Source organism: Plutella xylostella, chromosome 18 (assembly GCF_932276165.1).
Source record: "Plutella xylostella chromosome 18, ilPluXylo3.1, whole genome shotgun sequence".
NCBI lineage: Eukaryota > Metazoa > Arthropoda > Insecta > Lepidoptera > Plutellidae > Plutella > Plutella xylostella.
Window position 1 is genome coordinate 100,262 of NC_063998.1, and position 22,859 is coordinate 123,120.

At 37.6% G+C, this 22,859-nt stretch overlaps 1 protein-coding gene across 2 annotated transcripts in view; it reads right to left on the bottom strand.

The window, feature by feature from the left end:
• The window catches only part of LOC105385168 (neuroglobin), a 48,295-nt gene extending 44,479 nt beyond the window's left edge, over nucleotides 1-3,816 (bottom strand). The window contains exon 1 of one of the 2 annotated variants that reach the window (XM_048627234.1): nucleotides 3,673-3,816. The gene's annotated coding sequence lies outside the window, so the exon portion shown is untranslated. Of the gene's footprint in view, nucleotides 1-3,601 lie in introns of both variants that reach the window. The other variant, XM_048627233.1, reaches the window with a different exon arrangement.
• Nucleotides 3,817-22,859: the final 19,043 nt, after the last annotated feature.

The following is a 22,859-nucleotide window of genomic DNA, read 5'->3' on the forward strand; positions in this document are numbered from 1 at the left end:
TAGTAAATATTACTACGAATTTTCAAAAGTCGTATGTAAAAAGTTGTTTAGATGAGTCCATCACCACTAAGTGATATCCTGGCTGACTATGTCCTTTTTTGTCACCCTGTAGATAAAGCAGACTGCGAAGCTACATAACTGGGTACTCTCAAGTTAAAACTTGTGGGTTTCTCCGCAGCATTAATTAAATAGAATCCGTCATCTTTATGTAAACTCAGAGGCTTCCAGTGGATTACTGGAGATAACGAGGAGTCTTAGAGAACCGCGCCGGGTCGCAGGGACTACTAGATAAGTAAACATAATTGGACGGACCGTGGACTCACAACTAAACCTAATAATGCTGAATTATACAAAGAACATTTATTTTATATTGGGTTAGAGTTTACAACTTACAGACAAAAGCCCATGCTTAACTTGTTGCCATGACTCCTACCTGGACATTACTATTTAGATTGCGTGATTTTTTAATTTATATTGCGTTTGCATCTCTAGACCCATCTGATGCTCCACAAAGTGTAGAAGCGTCGGAAGCCAGCAGTGAGTGCGACAAGGTTCCAACAGCCGCACCGGCCGCGGCCGCGTGCTCACACGGCTCAGTGGACTCTGTCGCATTATACCTTTACAAGGGTAAATAGCATGAACGTGTGATAATACACAACCCTTTTAAGTGATTGAAAGTTACGTAAACTATATTATTTTGCTATTCATTAAAATGCCTCAATAAACATTCTTATGATCAGCTAGAGATAGTTTAGCTATTTAGTACATAGCTTATTAATATAATACCTGTTAAAAAGGTGGGAATTTCCATAACGTTTTTCTGTATTAGTTACAGCAGCTTTGTAGAGAAGGTATTCTAAATTAACCGCGATTAACTGGGTCCGCTGATATAGCAGTAAATAATTTACATGTAGGTATAACCACTAACTTACTTACATAAGACCGGTAAAAGGGTGTAAATTCAGCCTACCCCACTCGCCAAAACAAATAGAAAAAACCAGCCAAGTGCGAGTCGGGTTCGCGCACAAAGGGTTCCGTAGCAGCAAAATTACAGCATGCATCACCTCTATTTTTTTTAGAATTTTATACCCCGTAGTTATAAAAATAGAGGGGGGGGGACATACTTTTTACGACTTTGAGAGCTGATATCTCAAAAACCGTTCACTTTAAGAAAAATGTTTTTTAGAAAACTTTATATCATTTTAAAAGACCTTTCCATTGATACCCCACACGGGTATGTACATCGAAAAAAAAAATTTCATCCCTCAGTTACATGTATGGGGGGCCCCACCCCCAATTCTTTTTTTTACTATTTAGTGTCATATTTTTGTAGCGGTTCATACAACACATATTCCCATCAAATTTCATCACTGTAGTACTTATAGTTTCCGAGTAAATCGGCTGTGACAGACGGACAGACGGACAGACGGACAGACGGACATGACGAAACTATAAGGGTTCCGTTTTTGCCATTTTGGCTACGGAACCCTAAAAACGCACTGGATAACCTATGCACTTAGTGAACGGGCCTGGCTCTAGACCCACGTGATGCTGCGTGCGTCACAATGTGAGTAGTGGATGAATGGTATTGTTGAAAGCGCAGCGTAGGCGGTAGTACTCATAATGTAGGCAGGATACAACACTCAATCGCCGCTACACAACACAGTAAACATCTTTCTCTAAACAAATGTCATGCCGTACCGCCTACACGCATTTTCTAATGCTTCTTATTTTCAGTAGACGTTATTCAGGAGTATGCAGATTTTGTAGAGCGATAGTGAATTAATCGTACATCACCACTTAAGCATTGAAGCCTGATTAGTGAAGAAGCATGCAGAGCACCGAAAAATTTACTTTCGCTTTTGAATAGCTTAGTTGCCCTGAATGCCAGAGGGTCATTCCAAGATCCCATTAGTGGTACTTTTTTAATAATAAAAAATTGTACTGGCCCCATGGCTGAATTTTGACCACGTTATGACCTGTGTCCCAGCTCTAGCGATGAACCCATTTCACAGTAGTACATTATGAACAGTGCCCTGTGGTAAACAGAACAAGGGGCACTCTCTGTTTCATCACTCTCATAATCTAATACGACGGATGAGATATTCCCCGGCATTCTGTAAAAGCATTCGGAGAGAAACTTGCACCTCTATTTCAGTATTGTTACGAAAATAAGAGAAAAGAGTTAAGTGTTATTTCTAATTTTGTAATGGAAACGGCTAACTGTATTATTTCATTTTTAAATATTATTCGAACAGCAAACATCTGACGTAAACAGGAAAATATTCAGTAGCAATTAATTTTAAATTCCTCCTAAAAAATATGCCCTATATTATTTTCCTGTTTGAAAGAAGATTAATGGGTTTCGTGTATACCTACACAGGTGTATAGATATAGCATCGCGATGAGAACAGATAATACGGTTATTAATCATTGAAAAAGTCTACCATTACTTCCTTTAAATGAGACGGCAGTGCAAGTGAAGTAGCTAGAGCTAGTGATGATCGTAATATTATTACTATAAAAGGGTTTTTGTTACATGTCTTGTGTAAAAATTACAATTACTTATACAATTTTAAGGGGAAATAAAGACGTATTTCTTTTGCATACTTATATCCTGATTCAAATTACCTTTTAAAGTAAATATTCTTTTATAGCATTTTTTTTACTTCTTCTCTACAATATCCGATTAGCTTTTTATTCCATTTGTTTTCTATAGATTACATAAGTATAATTATTTAACTACCTATATGATTTAGTACATACCTACTTATAGCTAATTTGGAAAATTTGACTGATTTTACACTTCACCTCAAGGCTCTAACATAATAATTATATAGTCATTTAATGGCTTAAATTCCACCACATCATGGGTATAATTTAGACCTTTTAATATAGTTTTATTATTTATTAATACACATTATAATGTAGTTGAATAGGCTATAATTCTGTCTTTCACCCTGGATTTCACATTTTAGATAAGCAGAACTTAAGAACCTACCTAGGTATAAACTTCTGCGTTCAGGTATATTACAAAAAATGATAAACTGTCCCTCAGCACCGCAAGTGCAACTCGGCTGGATCAGCCACCGCCTGCGCCCGTGCTCCCGCCAGCGACACTTCCAACCCCATTTGACCTAATTCTGTTTATTTCTTTTATCGCCCGATATAAAGCTGGGCTAATAATATTAGAGCTGTAACAGATTTTATTGTCACTACATGCTCCAGCGGGACGGCCGGGAGCGTGTGCGGTTTAACGAGCGGCCGCGGGGTTACTACTGTCACTACAGTGACTACCGTCACTATCGTCATTACCGTCACTACCATCACTACTCTTACCACTAGTTCTGTAAACTACGTCCCACGGGAGGGGGAAACTACCTGTTCAGGTATTCAGTGATTTGCCGATATCAACATTCGGCGGATACCGAGAGCTCTGTGGCTAATTGTCTACCGTAATAGGTTTGCTGTAGGTAAACTAACAATTCGATAGAACTAAGAAAAAATATGTATAAGTATGTATCTTTTAAAAACCTCGTAAAACAAAAAACTTAAGTATGTATACAAAAAATTCACAACACACACATGATCCTCTACTTACAGCGTCGAGCCTTAAAAAATGATGTCGGCGGCGGCTTTAACAACGGGTGTGATATACAAACGTGCACTTACGTCGCGTCCTCGGACAATATCACTACACTTCACTGCACTGCACTGTCACTGGCCGGGCCGTGGAGGCGCGGGGCGCGGGGCGCGGGGGCGGGTGGAGCGGTCGCCGCGGCGGCTGGAGGCACACTGGCGGGCTCCGCGGCACAGAGCACGCGAGGGAATCGCAGATGAGACTCATCATTCACTTGACGGTTTCATTAGCCTTGAACGGCCTTGTGTATGGGCGGGCCGTATCTGTCAAACCACCGATAGCAAATGATTTGCTTAGCGTGGGACGCCCTCCACTCTTCTTAACCGGCGATCTTTCAGTCAGGGAGCCGCTGGTGGCATGAGGAAAGTCCTAGAGTTTAGGATCAATGTTGGCTGATGATGACCTTCCCATCATGATTGTCTTGAAGGACGACTCAATGGTGTAGTGGTCAGTAAACTACAGGCTCTGACTAGATTTTTGGTATCGGTTCCTAATCTTCTATTACAGGTTAAAGTTATGATTGAAAAGAATGGGAGAGATCGATAGAAACATAATAAACTCAAAAAAATACAAAAGTAAATATGCGTGTGATTTTAAATACCACTAGTAGGTATCTTTATCGACGATATAAATTTCAAATTAGTCCAGCTGAGCACAACTATACCTCTAAAAGCACTAATTAGTGGTTTTATTATTGTTTTCAGTTGTATTGTTTCACGTGTACAATAATTATGTACCATTACTAGTGACAGTGACCCATTCAATAATAAACTCTGTTTATAATGTGCTCTTTGTTGCATAGCAGACTAATTAATATTGATAAGAATAATTAATTTACGCAATTTAAACCAATAACTTATGTTTAAAATAGTCGTTGTTATCATTATCAGTGTGTGAGAATCTTTTACGTTCATCAAAGTTACCTATATGAATGTCATATCTACTAAAATTTTCTTCGAAATAATCTCTGGAAAGGCTTTCACACGCTATCCTTTTCATTTCCACGCGCTTTTCCGCTCTGTCCCTGTCGCACTCACACATACAAAGGGTCTACGTGGGAAACAGAGCCATGGTGAAGGTATAATCCTACGAAATATAAATAGCCCGTTGTTTACGCCGGTGCAAGGTAGCTCAGGCCGTATTCAAGTTGGGAGCTTAGCGCTACACTGGCCAGTTTCAAGGATTCTTCGCTGCAATTATCTGCTGTTCTTAGTGTTTGTATCTCTCTCGTGATACTAATAAGCGGTATGCGTGTACTCTCATAGTAAATATATTCTATGAAACTTACAAACTATTTATCTAGGCAGGTTAAACTATAAATAGGTCAATAATTTATGGCTGGTCGCAGCTGATAGGTCAGATGAAGTTAGCGTAAATTGAGTTATATACAGAATTTGAGCGAGACGCTTTATTTAATATCGGGTACGATCATCGACCTGCGATATAAGTGAGGTCGTATAGCTCTAGTTCGCTACCAAATCATGTTACACACCTATACCTATATTATATACCTACTTGGCTTCAGGTAATATTTAACCTCTCACCTTGAAAATAAATTGCCGTATTCCCGCTCTTCTCAGCACTCTGTGAAATTTCAGCCATTTCGAGCGGATTTGTAGAAAGTTTGATAAACCTAATGGCCGTGACTTTGTTTAACAAGATAAGGTTTTAACACTTTATTAAATCTAAAGGTAAAAGCATGGTAAAGGTTTAGAAATCATACACAATAGTAACAATTTAAAATACAAGTACAAAGGGCTGTCTTTTCGCTAAAAGCTCTTCCAGACAACCATTAATTTGTTGGATAGAAATGGCTAGTCCCACTGCTAGGCAAAGGTCTCCTTATGCACTGATCAGTCTCCTTCTTGTGCGTCTTTTGTGTGGACAACACTAGATAATTATTGTGTTATACGACATTAATTATGACCTTTTAAACCGTGCCAAAGTGAGAATATTCTTGGTCAATGGTGATGCATCTGAAGTTGGATGAACTTGCTACAAGAGTGTATAATTTCAAAAAACATACCGCTCCAAGTCATTTTTCGGATATACCAGTAGAGAGGAGTGATTTGTAATGAGTCACAGACGAATGACTAAGACAGAGGTAGAGAATAGAAAGAAAGAAAGAAAAACGAATAGTCATTGATAACTCGGAGTCACTGGCCGGGCGCGGGATGGAGAGTCTTGACCCTCGGATATTTTCAGCCGCTGAATTGTCGCATAATTTAATAGAACCTTCTCAAGCGCGAAAATTACGAACACCGAAGTGCCTTTCCAAGAATTTCAGCAGTATTTTCAATAAAGTTACAGAAAAATGCACATCTCGTAAACTGATATGAATAATGCTTCAAGGCTTACATGAAAATATTTTGTACTCACTTTAATAGAACATGTCTGCGTAGGTACTTTTTAGATCACATAATATATTCGTACAATAAGTAAATTAAATTATTTTTGTCGATTTAAAAATAATAATAAGACAAGCTTAAATTTAAGCTTTCAGTATGCTTAAAATTTCAGTTTCTATATCAATGAAATACTCGTTCCGCATTCCCGAGGCTATTACGTACAGTTAATCTCCGCCATGTTTCAATTAGACTCATTAATGTTTACTTCATTGATTTATTAGTAATAGATACGATAATTTTATTCATATCATTCGTCGCAGGCGGCGCGCCGTGAAAAATATAATTTATAGAGTTATTTGTCGACGAGGCGCGTGCGGCCGCGCTCCACTCCACTTCACACTCTCTGCAGTATTCCATTGGATAAAGTATACAATTTATGTCTATTGAAACTTTAAATATACTACGGCTTAGTGGTAGCTCTCAGCCATGTGCCGTGTTGTGGAGCGGAACTCGGAATCTTTCATTATACCTGTGTATATTACACAAAGAAAAAAAAAACTTTTTACGCAAATTCATTACGCATGCTCTCGTCTCTCATATTAACTCCGATCGTAGATCAAAGAATAAGAGGTACCTATGTTCTTGTACACAAATAAATACATGGGAAGAATCTATCAGCATTGTGTAGCAGAGGCCTAATGAAAAATAACACAACACACTGAAAATACTGTGTTGAGATAGCGTTTGTAAGTAGGTAGGTATACTTACATTCATTTTAAATCTGCTACTATCTGTTAAATTTTTAAGTACCTGTAATTTGTAAATTAATTCATTATTGTGTAGGGAACTTGCAACAGATGATGAGAAGCTTCGGGAGCCAATATCTCTAACAGGTTGCCCCCAGCCCGCGCCGCCGCCGCCAGACAACCAGGTTCAATACACGAGAGTGAATGTAAACACTCGCGGCTCATATTATATTCTCATGTGAGATGAAACTGCACTAGACAATGCTAGCTCATTTCAGCACAAAACAAAACAACTAAATAGTTATTCTTTGGAAAACAGAAGCTGAAAAGAATTTTCTTTACGCTTACATTTACCAAGGATCACGTAAAACGAAAAATACACCTGAAAATAGAAATATTTACTCCTAGGAAAAATATTGTACATCTCAGATAAAACAGACAGATATAAACATCAGCTATGTTAGTCGTTTCGCTACAGAGATGAAGATAAAAAGCAAGCACATTTACTTAGAAAATTAAAACTTTGCATCTCCAAAGGAACTTTTCCGTTGTGTGATGAAATGAAACTCGAAAGCCGCATTCAAAATGTATTTAAAGAGCCCTGGAGCAAGCACCCTCTAGAGGGGCTCAATTAGGAGTTAAACACATGGAATTGTGTGTATATGGCCTTATATTCTGATATACAGGGTGTTGCAAAAAGGGTACACTAAGCCGAAACCTACATGTGCAGCATGGTATATCTAAGCCTGAAACTGAAATCAGAATTTGAAAATTCGGAAAAAAAAAAACATTTTTCATAGAAACTTTGTTGGTCACGTGACTTTTTTACTATGGAAAATATTTTTTTTTTGGCTTAGTATACCAATTTTGCAACACCCTGTATAGCGGCGCGGCCGCGGCTCAAGAAATGCTGCTGAATGTCGGGAATGCTCGTTCACAAACTTCTTTTGAGCAATAGTAAATTATTTATGTTAAACGTGCGTTTTATTTCTGTATATTCAGTTTAAAATAAAGACTGCGGCCCTTAAAATATTTCTCGTAGTAAAATAAAATCATGCTATTTAAGAATTAGAAGGTAAAACCGTAACCCTAGTAAGTACAAATCACAGACAATATCGCGTTGATAACATCGGCGCTGAATAAAGCAAATTTTGCATTTACGTTCGTATAAAATTTGATACTTGTTACGGCGGGAACTGCTGAAACGAAGCAAAAGTGCCTTCTGATCCATAAAAACCCTCTTAAAAGGGAGTCAATTAAATTCGGTCCGCGGGGTTTATTCTTGATCATTTCACGTTCAGAGAGCAGCCTACCTGTGTGTATGATGTGTGCAGATGTGTAAGTAGGTACCTACATGATTTTTATATCAAAGAGTGCGTGCTGGTACAATAATATGCTTATTTAATTAGAAGGTACCATTTGGCTATATTTTGAATGTAATTACTTTCTTTATCGTGCAAGGCACAGAATCGCGTAGGCTTCCGGAATAAGCTGAAGTTTTTTATGAGAGCATATATTATTACGTAGTCAGGCGCCCTATAGGCCCTGGAAGGTTCATAAGGCGGAACAATTTTGAAAAGTTCAGTAAGTAAGGATTTAAAAATGATACGAAAGAGCAATTTCCGTCCTACAAGGATATTAGAGACTGCTAATGATGATCCTCCGCATAAGCCTGATTCATACTACGCGTGGAAAAGTGTCTCATCCAAATTATTTTACTTTAAAGAAGCTGTACCGTCTACACATCACCCACTGAGAACATGGTATCTACTTAAATAATTTTGTTTGTATTCCGCGAGTTAACTAGTTAGACAATGAAAATTCACGCATTTTAAGAAAATGTATCCGCTATCCCTGCTAGCCTTCAAAGCGCTCTAATGAAGCTAAACAGTGGCGTAAGCGTTCAAAGCCGAGCTAGCGGAGCGAGAGCCGCGGGGCTTGTTGTGGTTGAGGCGACAGTCGACACCCGCGGAGGCATAGCTTCTCGACTACATAAGCCACATTCACAGTCATTTGTCTCAAATAGAAGTCCTTTTTGCACAATGTTAAAAGTGGTAATATACACAATGTAGGTATTACCACTCACACAGGAGACTTTACGCGAGTCTAAATGTATGTAGAACGAAAGGAACCGTATCAGTTTGTTGATTTGTGTACGAGTTATCCCGCCCAGGGACGTCGCCTTGTCTCTACTTGTCTCAAGGATCTCGCGGGTTTATTTTTACCTTCCACGTATAAAGGAAAACTCCGGGCGACTGAAATTAATGAGAATTTCTAAGAATATTTCCACGGTAATGTTTGTTATCAAGCAGGCGGATTTTATTCATATAAAATAAGAATGAGCCAAATGGAATGCTCGCATTATCCACATTTAATTTATTTATTACGGCAGCTGAGCTGGTACAAATGGTTCTCGTACAATAATAATTTAAGTACAGTATATATCGAGACTGATATCACTAATATTATACGAATGAGCGATATCACGAAACAACTTAGTATTACTGAAAAAGTGGATGAAAAAATATGAAATAATGACAATTTAACGACTAACGACGACAATAATTTAAAGACTCTACCATATTTGATAGATACAAAAATTGGTTCAAACAACAACTTGCTTGTCGAGTGATGATGTTCACATGCCGGAAATGAATGGATGAAATGTTTAGACTTATCACAGCGCAGTCAGTTTACATCTCCATACATAAATAAATAGTGTTCGGTTCATGTGTCGGTGTTACATCATTACAGTAAAGTTCATCGACCGGCAGACTCTTATTCATACATTACCTGATGGTAGATATCTTTACTATGATTTTGAATGGTTGATTTTAATCGCCTTGGTGTTATAATGTTATGAGTTAGTACTTTATTGAAACTAAATAAATATAATTTTAAGGTGCATGAAAAGAGCCTCATCGAGTCATAAGTGTTCCTTATGTACAGTACAAGTATTAAACGGCGGCGGCGGAGGAGCGAGCCCTGGGCAGCAAAAAACTAACGAAAATTCTTTCGCCAGATATTCGCCAGAGTGATAGTCTAGTCTGTCAGCGAAACGCGAAATAATGATTAATAGAATAGAATAGAATAGAATATTGCTTTATTAAACACCACATAAATCAGACATACAAAAAAAAAACATACTTATAGACTAGAACTAATGTACAATAGGCGGCCTTATCGCTGAGGGCGATCTCTTACAGGCAACCTTATATATGGCGGAAACAAAGTGACAATTTAGAGGGCGGTGTACCAACAATAACAAAATAATAATATACCTAACTAACTATGTACCTACTTATAATTAAATTAATAATAATAAAAAAAATAAAAAAAAACGACTTCAAAAAACCACTAAAATGTAAGAAATAATTTAAGGTTTACACCAATTCTACTCGTATGTGATAGTACAAATATACCTAAGCAGGAACTGTTCTTTTTTGAGTTTGGTGCGGTGACAAAGTAATCTGAAGAAATATGGCATCAACTTCAAAAAGAACAGTTCCTGCTTAGGTATATTTGTACTGTCACATACGAGTAGAATTTGTGTAAACCTTAAATTATTTCTTACATTTTAGTGGTTTTTTGAAGTCGGTTTTTTATTTTTTTAATTAGGTATTATTTTATTTTATAGTTTTTAGTTTATTTGCAACAATTTTCAATCAAAAGTAAGGTGCAAATGATAACAAAAAGTCCTACTAATCAATACGAATCACCGAAATATACCGTTGAGGAGTTCCCCTGACTGCCTTCCGTTTCCATCATCAGATCAGCTCAAGGTCACCATCATATTTTTTTGTTATATGAACTATATTTACGTTCTTAATTTCATTAGAATCGGTTTATATGTGCCCATAATGGAAATTCATACCCTGTTTTTACCCCTTTAACCACCCTTGGGGGTGAGATAAAATTCTGAAAAAAATGGGACCACCTGGGAGCTCAACCCAATACAACAAAAAAAGAATTTTCAAAATCGGTTCATAAACGGCGGAGTAATCGGTGAACATACCTACATAAAAAATAAAAAAAAAAGATCCCGACAAATTGAACACGTCCTGTTTTTGAAGTCGGTTAAAAACGAATTCTATTCTAAAAACGGTTATGTTTTGGTGCATTTGGCTGGTAGTTTTTCAGTGAATTGTTCATTACGCAGTGTACATTGCAGCTTAGGTGATGGACGTCGGCGTGTGATAATGTGTTGATGTGTAGACTGGCGCGGCCCAGTCGGACCGGCATCCGGCTCACTGACAGACATAATGTGTTGTGAAACCAACGAAATGTTTACATGTCTTCGAATTGCACTGCTGACCTATAGGTACTATATTTAGAACACAATGCTTAGAGATGTTCATAATATTTTTACTGGATTATCAACGATCTTGTGAAAATATACTAACGTAAATGTTGTAGGTAGTTATGCAGAACTTATGTTATAGAATAGAAGGATATAAGGAAATTAAATTAATCGTTTTGATTTTAGATTTTAATATTATTACATTTTCACACTAATAAATCACGATAATCATAATAGTTTTACCTGCTAAGCGTAGTAATGATAATAATACTGATAGTGAAGACTCGCGAATAGCTATTGTGTCTATTCGGATCTAATCAAAGCACTCGGGTGACTAATTCGATCAGCCCAAGTACGCATAACCGCTGATAACTATTATGTTTGGCAGTAATTGTTAATACTGTATTCATTAGGCAAATTACCCATTTGTACATAGACCTGTTGCCTTCAGAGTTCTATCTATTTATAAACTTCTTATGTATATTACCTGGGATTACTCTTCTCGATTTTTTTCTCCATTTAAATTTTGTTAGTCACGTCACTTTTTACTACGAAGATTATTTTAATGCCGAATCCAAAAGTCGTTGAAAAAAAGTTACTTAGATTGACCTACTGAGTCCCCCCTTGTATATTAACTTTAGGTGTGTTTATTTTTACTGTTACAATACATTTTCCAACAAAGTACGTAACTGTAACAACGTACTAAGTTACAAACGACATTAATAACCCCGGCGGTGTGTGCAGCGGCCACCAACATCTCCGAAACAGCCTGCTGACGACGACGACGCAAACTCGACAGAAGTTATAACTTATATCACTCCGCATACACGAGCAACTCAATTAGCAAACAGCAATGTACGTTATTACGTTTCTGCTAATTCTAATGTTGCCGAAACTTAAGCACTTTACGCAGATCACATTTGTTTGTATGGTTCGGTCGTTGCACATAATGTATTATTATACAAACAGATATAAGACCGTAACGTGCAGTCTGGAGCAAAGAAAGCTGACTTTTCTCAGGTAGCATGGCCATTCTGAGAGGGGCAGGTTCCTTTACGACTGTAAATACAGAACGGGAAATTTGACAACTTTTGCTAAAAGAATGAAGAGTTTTGCAATCCCCCTTCAGGTAAAAGATAAAGAATCTATTTCTGAAACTGAAAATAATAATTCAAGCTGTTTGCCCTATAGAGGAAGCAATTTTAAAGTTAATCTTTAATTTTCACATTTTAATTACGGAATGTTAAATTATGTATTCGGGAGTAAATTTAAGAAGTATAATGATTATAAGTTGAGGCTGCGGTGCGGTAGCTTCGATCCTGAAAGCCCGGAATTGGTTGGGGGAAGTAATTGCATTGGTTACAAAAATAACTTTTTAATGAAATCTCCTTCATTGCTTAGCTTTTCAATATTTATTCTATGGTTGACGTGTTGAAGGTGATATTAGCTGGTATTTTATTTAAATTCGATTCATGGTTATTTTATACACCATTAAGTACTTCTAAGTGATGAATAAAATTCTGTTTCTTTACGTATCATGAAGTAAATTAATTTCAGAGCATGTTTACAGATAAATAAAACATGTTAAATTCATAATATTGTTATTATCCAGTAAAGAAGTTCTCTTCATTCATGAATAAATATCAGAATCGACCCCTTTGCCTCCGAAAATAGAAGTCTGTGGCTTGTTAATGCATCCTCAACAAACAGGCAGCCCCACTACTGTACTGCCGCAGCGCAAAATAACACCGATGAAACAGGGTACAACATGTACATAGTAGGTACCTAATGTGCTTATGTAGATATATTATGTACCCTACATTCGTATTAAGAACCAGAAAGAGAAAAAAGGAAAAATCATCAAATAATACTAAAACGTAGGGATGACGATTTAACATGTAAAATAAAGATTTTCAACAGTACGAGGCTCAAAGTTTTACTTACCCGGGGCCCATAAAACCCGTTCGTCTTCAAACGAAAATGTACCTAGCCGCATTATGGTAAAGTGGATTTTTCCTAAATGTAATGATAGTATTAAGGGTAAAAGAAAAAGAAAATTAGCTTTGTAGGTCGTTTGGTCCCTAATGGGCTGTGGTTTTTGTTCCGTAGTAATCTTCTGCTTCCTTTATAAATACCTGCTGAAATCGTTTCTTGTCCGCACAAAAGGCTTAATTACGTGAAAATTGCAGGTTTTGTCTCTATAATGTTGGTTTTTACGCAAACTGAAGTGAAACAATAGCTGTATTGTTACTGATTCATTGATTTGTCCGTCTTATGTTTGGATGAGCAGTCTGTGGGTAAATGGACCTATTTGCAGCTTTTCTTAAATAAAATAACTTTTCATTAAAATCAAAACCGAACAATGCCGAGTTCAGTGATTTTTCTGCATACACTTTTAAGTAAGTACCTATGTCACATAAATTTCCCGGTTATTGCATCTATACGTAGACAGACTAGATTTCAGCTAGTGCTCTGTAATATTTATACGGTGAGAGCTCAGATCAACTACAAATAGATTCGCAATCGCCGTGTGCACTATTCTCTTTCTCACTCAAACCATAGATGTTGCCGACAAAAAAATTAAACCTAAATATGGGGAAATTTAACTTATCATAATAACAAAAACAAAACTTGAGTATATCGTCGGTTGATAGGAAAAACACACTAAAGACAAAAGTTTTGCTGGGAAATAATTTTGATGCTGTTGCGTCTCAATGTTTCTCAATGTTTGTATTACCCAGATAACATTTATCTGAATATTGAAAAATCAGCCTTAGTGAGTTTTTCCTGTCAACCGACGATATAAGAAAAAAAACTTTACTCATACTTATTTGATTTCAATATAATTATTTAATATACACAAACTGAGTGGATTGTATGATTCATTGTCTTTGTCCAATCGAAACAATCCTCTTCAAAATGTGCCAAACACAATTTTTGTATGTTTCCTTGGTTCCCAATTTGTGCGACCGGTAATGTCTATCCATTTTCTTGATATATTTTTTTTCTGTCGGAAACCTATGAAGCAGAGATAAATGGATGAGCATGAGCATTATAATCGTGGGCCAAATATGTGATGGGGTTTTTTTTAAAGGAAACACGTATTTCGTATCAATACAATAAACTTTATATTATACAGAAGAAATCACACATAGAAGAAAAAACCGGCCAAGTGCGAGTCGGGCTCGCGCACAAAGGGTTCCGTAGCAGCAAATATAATATATCATCGCGGATTTTTAATACTGTAGTATATTTTTTGATCTATCTTATAAGGTTCAGCCATCGTTTTCAGTGTAAGCACAATAACTTAACCAAAATTACAGTTAAATCAACCTATCTCAAAAACTATAAGAGATACTTTGATCAAACCAAAAATCGTTGAAAGAGTTAATTAGCATGCATCACCTCTATTTTTTTTAGAATTTTATACCCCGTAGTTATAAAAATAGAGGGGGGGGGACATACTTTTTACGACTTTGAGAGCTGATATCTCAAAAACCGTTCACTTTAAGAAAAATGTTTTTTAGAAAACTTTATATCATTTTAAAAGACCTTTCCATTGATACCCCACACGGGTATGTACATCGAAAAAAAAAATTTCATCCCTCAGTTACATGTATGGGGGGCCCCACCCCCAATTCTTTTTTTTACTATTTAGTGTCATATTTTTGTAGCGGTTCATACAACACATATTCCCATCAAATTTCATCACTGTAGTACTTATAGTTTCCGAGTAAATCGGCTGTGACAGACGGACAGACGTACAGACGGACATGACGAAACTATAAGGGTTCCGTTTTTGCCATTTTGGCTACGGAACCCTAAAAAACGAAACGAACGTTTCCTCACAATGAGAGGCACCTCATTTGAAAGAGGAGAATGACTTCTACAAAATACAATCTTCACAAAAACCGAATTCGTGCGCCCCATTTGTAAACCTAACCCGAGTCCGTTACAATTTCTAGTGTTTTCTTTGCATACTATAATATTTGTGGGTAAAATAAATTTTCAATAACTTGCAACACCATGTGATTTGTTATGATATGGTACCTCGTAATTTTTACTTAAAACTGATACTAAAAGACCTTACAGTATTAAAATTAGTATCGTTTTATATTAAAATCGAGCCAATAGATAGTACTATGATGAATGTAAGCTTGTTAAACTTGATAGTATCTACTTACATGTGAAAATATATCTCATCCATCATTCCATCGTGTTTTCGTTCAATATGCTCTATACAACCGAACAAAATCCACCCACCCATGTCACACACTCGTTAAGTGATGATAATAGTCTAATAAACTTAATAAACACCCACAAATCACTAGCAAATCAAAAATAAATAGCATTTAGAAAATTTTGTTGTAACTGTCAGCCTTTGTTTGGCACAGATTTTTCATTTGTTTCATTGTTTGGCACAGAGAACTGACGTAAACAGGCGCCTCAGCAAAAAGGACAAAAAACATTTACAGCTTAACGTTTCTTTCTTACGCTTAATGTAGCTAAGCGTCTCTTTTTCGCAATGTCAGAACTGTCACGATTATACCCCTGTGGGTGAGAGATGCCAGCTCATGTGTAAACGTCACCAAGTTGCATTTATGGACGACGTCGGGTCTTGTTACAATTGCGTGCACGCATAATACCATTCCCACTTGCACAGTAAATACCCATTTTCCTCCTTACTTCTTTATCTCAATCACAAGTGACAATAACCGCACCTCGACCTAGCATATCAGACTGCATCTATAAGTAACAGACAGTAACAATAGTGATGAGACAGGGAGATAAGCCAATGTTCTCACGTTTGGGAACACTGCACTAATAATGACCGACTCATGTAGTTGTAGGTGCTCTTAGCAGCGTTGAGGTTCTTATTTTTGGTTTTTGTATGATGATACTCTCGAAGGTTGGAAATATCAAGAACGGATGGATAAAATAGTAACCTAGATGGATTTAACACTTCGTCTACACTTCACCACTGCGGCCGCGACGCACGGAACACCGCAAACATTGATGAAGCGTGTTTCTTAGACTGCAGTATAGAGTATGGGACTTTACAGAACAGGTTTTATTCTATGTATAATCGTTTCTGGATGTTGATAGGTATTATTTTCTGTAAAGTTAAAGGTAAATTGACCTAAAAAGGTACGAGAACCTTTGCAGGTGATATCCATTACCTCATATTTTCCCTTTAAAAATTAACTAAAAAGGAGCATTATTTTAAATTGTAATTGGTACTTTCGGCGTTTTAATTTTATCGTATACCTACTAAATCGTTTATATGTAGAGTCTCAAATATAAAATGTTCAGTACATTATACATTATATCAATAATATTTTTTGGCAGCATTTTTCTTGTCTTTTGTCCTATGCCAGATAGTAGAGATGGGATCAACGAACTGTTAATGACTCATTGTATGTTATTCATGTGTAGTGTAAGTACCTATATAAATATATATAACCTCGTTAAAATAATAGTGTTTAAGCTAAAACTACACTTAAATACCTACTATTAAAAAATCAGGCATTATGTTATCTATTGCGCATTATCTATACAATTGCAATTCCTCTAATCTCAGATTTTACATAAATTAGCAAAATAATACATTGTATCCATATTACATTAGTATAGTCCGTACACCTACATTAGTTATTTATGTCGCGGAGGTGTTCGAGCAAATAGATACCCTCATTTGCTGAAGAAGGTACTCAATCTTGGAGTTCCCAAACCATTATCCTCACACGAGGATAATACATAGTTCCATATATCATACAAGCGAGGGCTCACAGGAGTGTGATATCGCCTTGATTCATCATTGGTCGCTCGCGTCACATTCAGTAGCGTCGTATTAGTTTGATTTAGTGCACGTAGTTATAATAATAATATAATATAATATATAATATAATATGTGGGACATCTCACACACGGCCATCCGACCCCAAGCTAGGCAGAGCCTGTGTTATGGGTATCGGACAGCTGATATATCTACACAAATAGATAGATAGATACAATATTAAATATAAATATCAACACCCAAGACCCGAGTACAAATATCTGTCTTTAAACAAATATCTGCCCCAGCCGGGAATCGAACCCGGGACCTTCGGCATAGCAGTCAGGGCCACTAACCACTACGCCATTCGACCGTCAAGTTAGTTAGAGTAACAACCATAATTTCCAAATTGATGCTCTTCAGGCCAGTGATGGCCGAAACTCGTGACCAAACTCGTCATTTAGAAAAACGGTGGGTATCATACCATTATACATAATATACCATACTAACCATTATTTTTGTATCTACTTAATTTATATTGAAATAGTTGTAAGTTTTCTATAAAATCTTCATTACACTTTTATCCTACTGATGTGAAGAAGGTAGGTATGCCCTCATCATAAGAGAGCGCCGCTCATAACTCGCGCTCGCCCGATAAAGACAAATCGTTTTGTGATTTTCCAACAAAAGTTTCTTGTCTCCAATGACAAGAATAAAGTGATCAACTGTTCACCAAGTTCAGTTAAATGAAGAACTTTACGCCGAGAGCTACTATGAAGGTATGTAACTTTACTTACTAAGTAGAGCTGTTATCTTTATTATTATATTCTTGCAAAATTACAATAATAGTACGGTCAGGTGCATAGAAGCCTGACCGTACTCCCCCTCTCATAGTTAAAGGCTCACACAAAAGTGTCATACGCCACCATAACAGACATTATGTACGCTGACGACTTATGTTTTGTGGCGGATACCCCAGGAGGAATACAAAGCTTGATGACAAATCTCGACGAGTCCTGTAAGAAGTTTGGTCTTAAAATCAGTGTAAATAAAACCGAAGTAATGGCCAATACAATCGACGGCCAAACGTTCTCTATTAAACTCGGAGATAGTGTCCTTAGGCAAGTGGACAAGTTCAAATACTTGGGGAGCACAATTACATCGAAGTGCGACCTTGACTTCGAATTGAATGGGAGAATAGGAGCCGCTTCTGCAGCCTTCGGCAAACTCCGCAGCAAGGTCTTCCGCTCACACGACATCAAGCTCAAAACAAAAGTGTCCGTCTACATGGCGATCGTCCTCCCAAACCTTTTATACTCGTCAGAGACGTGGTGCCCATACCGAAAACACATCCGTATGCTGGACCAATTCCATCTTAGATGCCTACGACAGATTATGAACATCAAGTGGTCGGACTATGTTCGCAACACGGAGGTGCTGAGACGAGCCAAGGTCAGCGGAATAGAGGCTTACCTTATGCGACGACAGTTAAGATGGAGCGGACATGTCTCCCGGATGAGTGAAGAGAGAATTGCCAAACGCATCTTTTACTCTGAGCTTCAGGACGGCAAGCGGAAACAAGGCGGCCAGTTCCTAAGATACAAAGATGTCCAAAAGAGGCACATGAAGAGGTGCAATATCGAAACCTCTCAATGGGAAAGTCAGGCACAAAATCGTCCACTGTGGAGACAAATAATCCAAGTCAAGACAAACGACTTTGAAGACAAGAGGATACTCGATCTCGATACGAAACGGGACGAGTTAAAGGCCCGACCACCAGCGGCCATAAACTATAATTATGTAAACGGTGTCTTAACGTGTGCCCAGTGTGCACGAACGTTCCAAGCCAAGATTGGCTATATAAGTCACTTGAGGGCACACCAGCGGAACCCTCAGCAACTATAAAACACGGAGTTTGAACGCAGTCGCCATGGCCGAATACGGCTAGGAGGATATATACTTCTGAGGGGTGGTCAGGATTCTCTGTCCCTTACTGTACGAAGGCCGGATTAATGCTAAAAGCACAATTTATTTATTTATTTATTTATTTTTATTTACACACATACATTGTAACATAACAGGAACACAAAACCCAAATCGTTACAATATTAATTTAACATATAGCACTCACTTTCATACTTCTCTCTAACATTCCTTTACAAACATTCATCAGCGAACTCATTCTATCCACAAATACATCACATTCTGGTGCTTCGGCGAGCAGGGAGCCGAGCAAGTGGAGCGCGCGCGCGACGGGCGAGCACCGACAATATAAAGTATAATATTATTATCCCAACCTGTCAACCCAAGGGAGGTACAGGAAAATGATGTAAAAAGGTAAGTAAGTACGTGTAATAAAGCCTGAAGCGGAATACCTAACTCGGGTGTGTATTTTTAGTCACAGAAGCGACAGCTGAACTCTGAGTTACGGAACTACGGGCTGTGTGTTGCACGTGTCATTGCGAGTTTCCGGTGAAACGAACAGAACTGTGGACACAGGTACTGCACCAACGTGAACTGCTGGCTGAACTTTCAATACAAATATGTAAAAGTTTGTAATGTAATTGGTATCCACAGAGTTTCCAGCAATTTGATTTTCAAAGTTCTGGTTAAAGATAAGTATTACTTATTTATACCTCCTACCACAATTGACAGCTGTTCTAAAGTTTATCATAATAAGCTCTAAGCTCATCATAGTAAGTAAGTAAGCATTCTAGTAACTATTCCGTAATGATTAGGATCACCTTAATTTGTTTTGTCTTAGTTTTGGGATTAGTTTTTATTTTATTTTATTTTATATAAGTTTTTTCAATGTAGGGCTGTGTAAGAAAGCTCAGCGACTCCGCCGCATATCACCGTCACCGCCACCGCGCGCTCCGGCGCATTGATACGGGTTAGATGAAGTGCCAATAAACTGTTAGTGAAAACACTTATAACTTATTTTCAACACAATCTAGTCTAGTAAAAATTACGAAAACCTCAGTCATCCTTTGTATTGGTCCTTCTCGATGAAGAATCAGGCTTTAAATGTAAATACCTAATTTATATCATGCAACTAAATATAATACGTATAAGTATTACTATATTTTTAAAAGTCCCTCCTAAAGTCAAAGCAAACGGATATTTTGCTAACACGGCACTGCTCCACAAAGGAGCTAACTAATTCTAACTAAAAGCTGCAAATGCAGCTCAAATTCAGCTCTCAAAGAGAATCCCCCATGAGCCGTGAGCCGTGTGAGGTTGCCGGGGTCACTCTACTTAGCTGTATATAACAATATGTATCGGAGCTCCCAAGCCTTGCCAATGTTTTTTGCCATTGATTGTGTGACGCTGTACAAAACTAAAATAATCGACACTACCTGGTGCACCTTCCCAGGTGTCTGCACAGAACCAGCAGTGAAAAGGAGAATAAAAGAAAAAATATAACAATATTAGCAAATAAATGATAAAATATACCGTTAGTATTAATAACTTCCTTACTGAGTACTAGTATTTAAAATGTAACATTTTCAGTGCTCGCGAGTGTAACATTTTATCCCAAAATTAAGTATATTAACGCTAATAGAAAAGTGGAGTGATAATTTATAATTATGAAAAAAAGCCTTGCCGTGAAGAGAGATCCGTGTGGTCCACAACACCACCTCTTACGACTTTTTTTGTTCGTTTATGCCTTAACTTTTTAATACCAGTTTTACATTTCATTGGTGAATTTAAAAGTTATCTTTATACTGCCTACAAATTCTCGTATTTCAAACTTTAACTTTCCTTTCGATTTGTACCAAAAGAAACACTTCAAAATTCTCGTTGAATTTCTTGAAAGAGAGCGCCGTCCACGTCTGAACCTTTCAGCAAGTTGGATGAAATATGCCGGCAGCCTGCCCCTTGAGAGACCAGGGATCATGGGATCAATATAATAAAATACGTAGAATTATAGATATTCATAAAACATTCAACTTATGAGTTTACGCAGTGAGGAACGATTAAACTTAGATCCAAATAACTATCGTGTATTTATGAATTTCAGAAACACATGGAAATTTGGCAGGACAAGATTATCTTATACGTTTATAACAAACTACCGCTTCGGGAGCAGATAAATAAAAACACGAGTGACAAAACTCTATGAATAAAGTTACGCTAATGGCACTAAACCACCAGAATGTACCCGAATATGAGGATTATTATGTGCTTATTTATTCGGGTTCTTGGCACTTTTCCAAATAAATGGAAGGTTACTTCTTTCATGTACTTAAATATAGGTTTAAAATTTCTGGATTTGTTTCCTCAAAGTGAATTTGTGGTATGCATATTCATTGGATTTCATACGACAAGTAGCAAAGGCTTTTCAGTTTTTTTTTTCGATTACTCTTTCGAGGGAAGTAAAGTGTTTGTCTCTCGCCTTGAAGAAGTGACAAACTGTAGTTATTTCAGACATCCAGTTTAAGTTTGTAGACGGAGTTTTTTACAACATTCCCTCCAAGTTCAGTGAAGGACTCATGTTTGCATTTTGTAGAGTTTCCTAGCAAGTTATTCAGTAGCCGCTCCTCACAAGATGCTAGAGCAAATCGGATTTTCTAGAGAGGTATTTAACGAGGTTCTCACGGTACAGTCGGGTGCAGTATATAGAGAAGATCTTTGTTGCTACGGGTGTGTGTTGACGAATAGTGTCATGTCTATACTAAAAAGGTTACACGACCAACAAAAATAGCACGAACTTAACTTCATAATAATTAGTTTTATGTGCTTTCCAATGTGTTTTCATTGTGTCAAAATAAAAATATACCTAGATTATAAGTTTATAGTGATCCTTATTATATAAAATGTACGTAGTAATTGTAACTCTTATCAGAGTTATGAATAAGGAACTGCTTAAAGTTGAAAGTTCCCACTGTACGAGCGAGAGATGAAACATATTAAATAAAATTGGATTTTAAAAGTCACGGAACTTAGTTTTTCAAATACCTATTTCTTTCTTTTACCTGTATATAACTGTGTTAATATTGCTTGGATATTTAAAAAACCCTTTAAATAATAATATTATAAAAATGAAATGAATTATGGACTGCATAAAAGCCTTAAACCCTCCTCGATCTGTCCGACGCTCCCTGAGTATGAGTAGTCCGTAACTGACAAGTAGTAAATCTGACTAACAATTCATCATCAGCCAATAATCATCCACTGCTGGACATAGGATAGGCTAGGCCTCTCCCAAGGAGCGCCACAACACTCGGTCCTCGGCCTATCTCATCCAACCACTACCCGCCACCCGCCTAAGGTCTTCAGTCCAGCGGGCAGGAGGGCGTCCCACGCTGCGTTTGCCTGTTCGTGGTCTCCAAGAGAACTCGTCTACCCCAACGGTTATCGGTTCTTCGGCAGATATGACCAGCCCACTGCCACTTCAGCTTGCATATTTTGACAGCTATGTCGGTAACCTTAGTCCTCTGACGGATAACCTCATTTCTGATACGATCCATCAGAGAAACCCCAAACATAGCTCTCTCCATAGCAAGCTGAGCGACTTTTAATCGGTGGACCAGTCGCACTGGTTGAACACTTTTGTCTTCAGGCTCTGAGGAATGGCCGAGGAGAATATGTGAATATGTGACGAAGTTTCCCGACTAACAATTTTATTCACCATGGTAAAAAACACACACGTTCATTACTCATGAAAGTGGTAGATGACACGTATAAAGCTTGTTATTATTTATCTGCAAATCTTAAAACGTTCCGAACTGGTTCTTCAGTGATTTACCTGAAGCCTGTAACGGCGGGTACAGGTTTATAAATACCCTTGCGGGCTTCATCTCACACGCTCGGCAGGGTCACTCCACCTTACGTGAAACAAAGTTTTAGAGCGCTGCTGCCCTAACCACGACTCTATCACGTTGGGTTAAGCGTACTGATTGTATCACAGCTCTACTTCGTTTGTTTGGTATAGCTAGAGCAGCCCCGAGGCCCGCGCCTGGCGGGTATTGATTGCCCCTACATGACGGATGGAACGCTCTAGAGTGTTGACGGTGTACATTCGATCCATACTCTATAAAGTTAT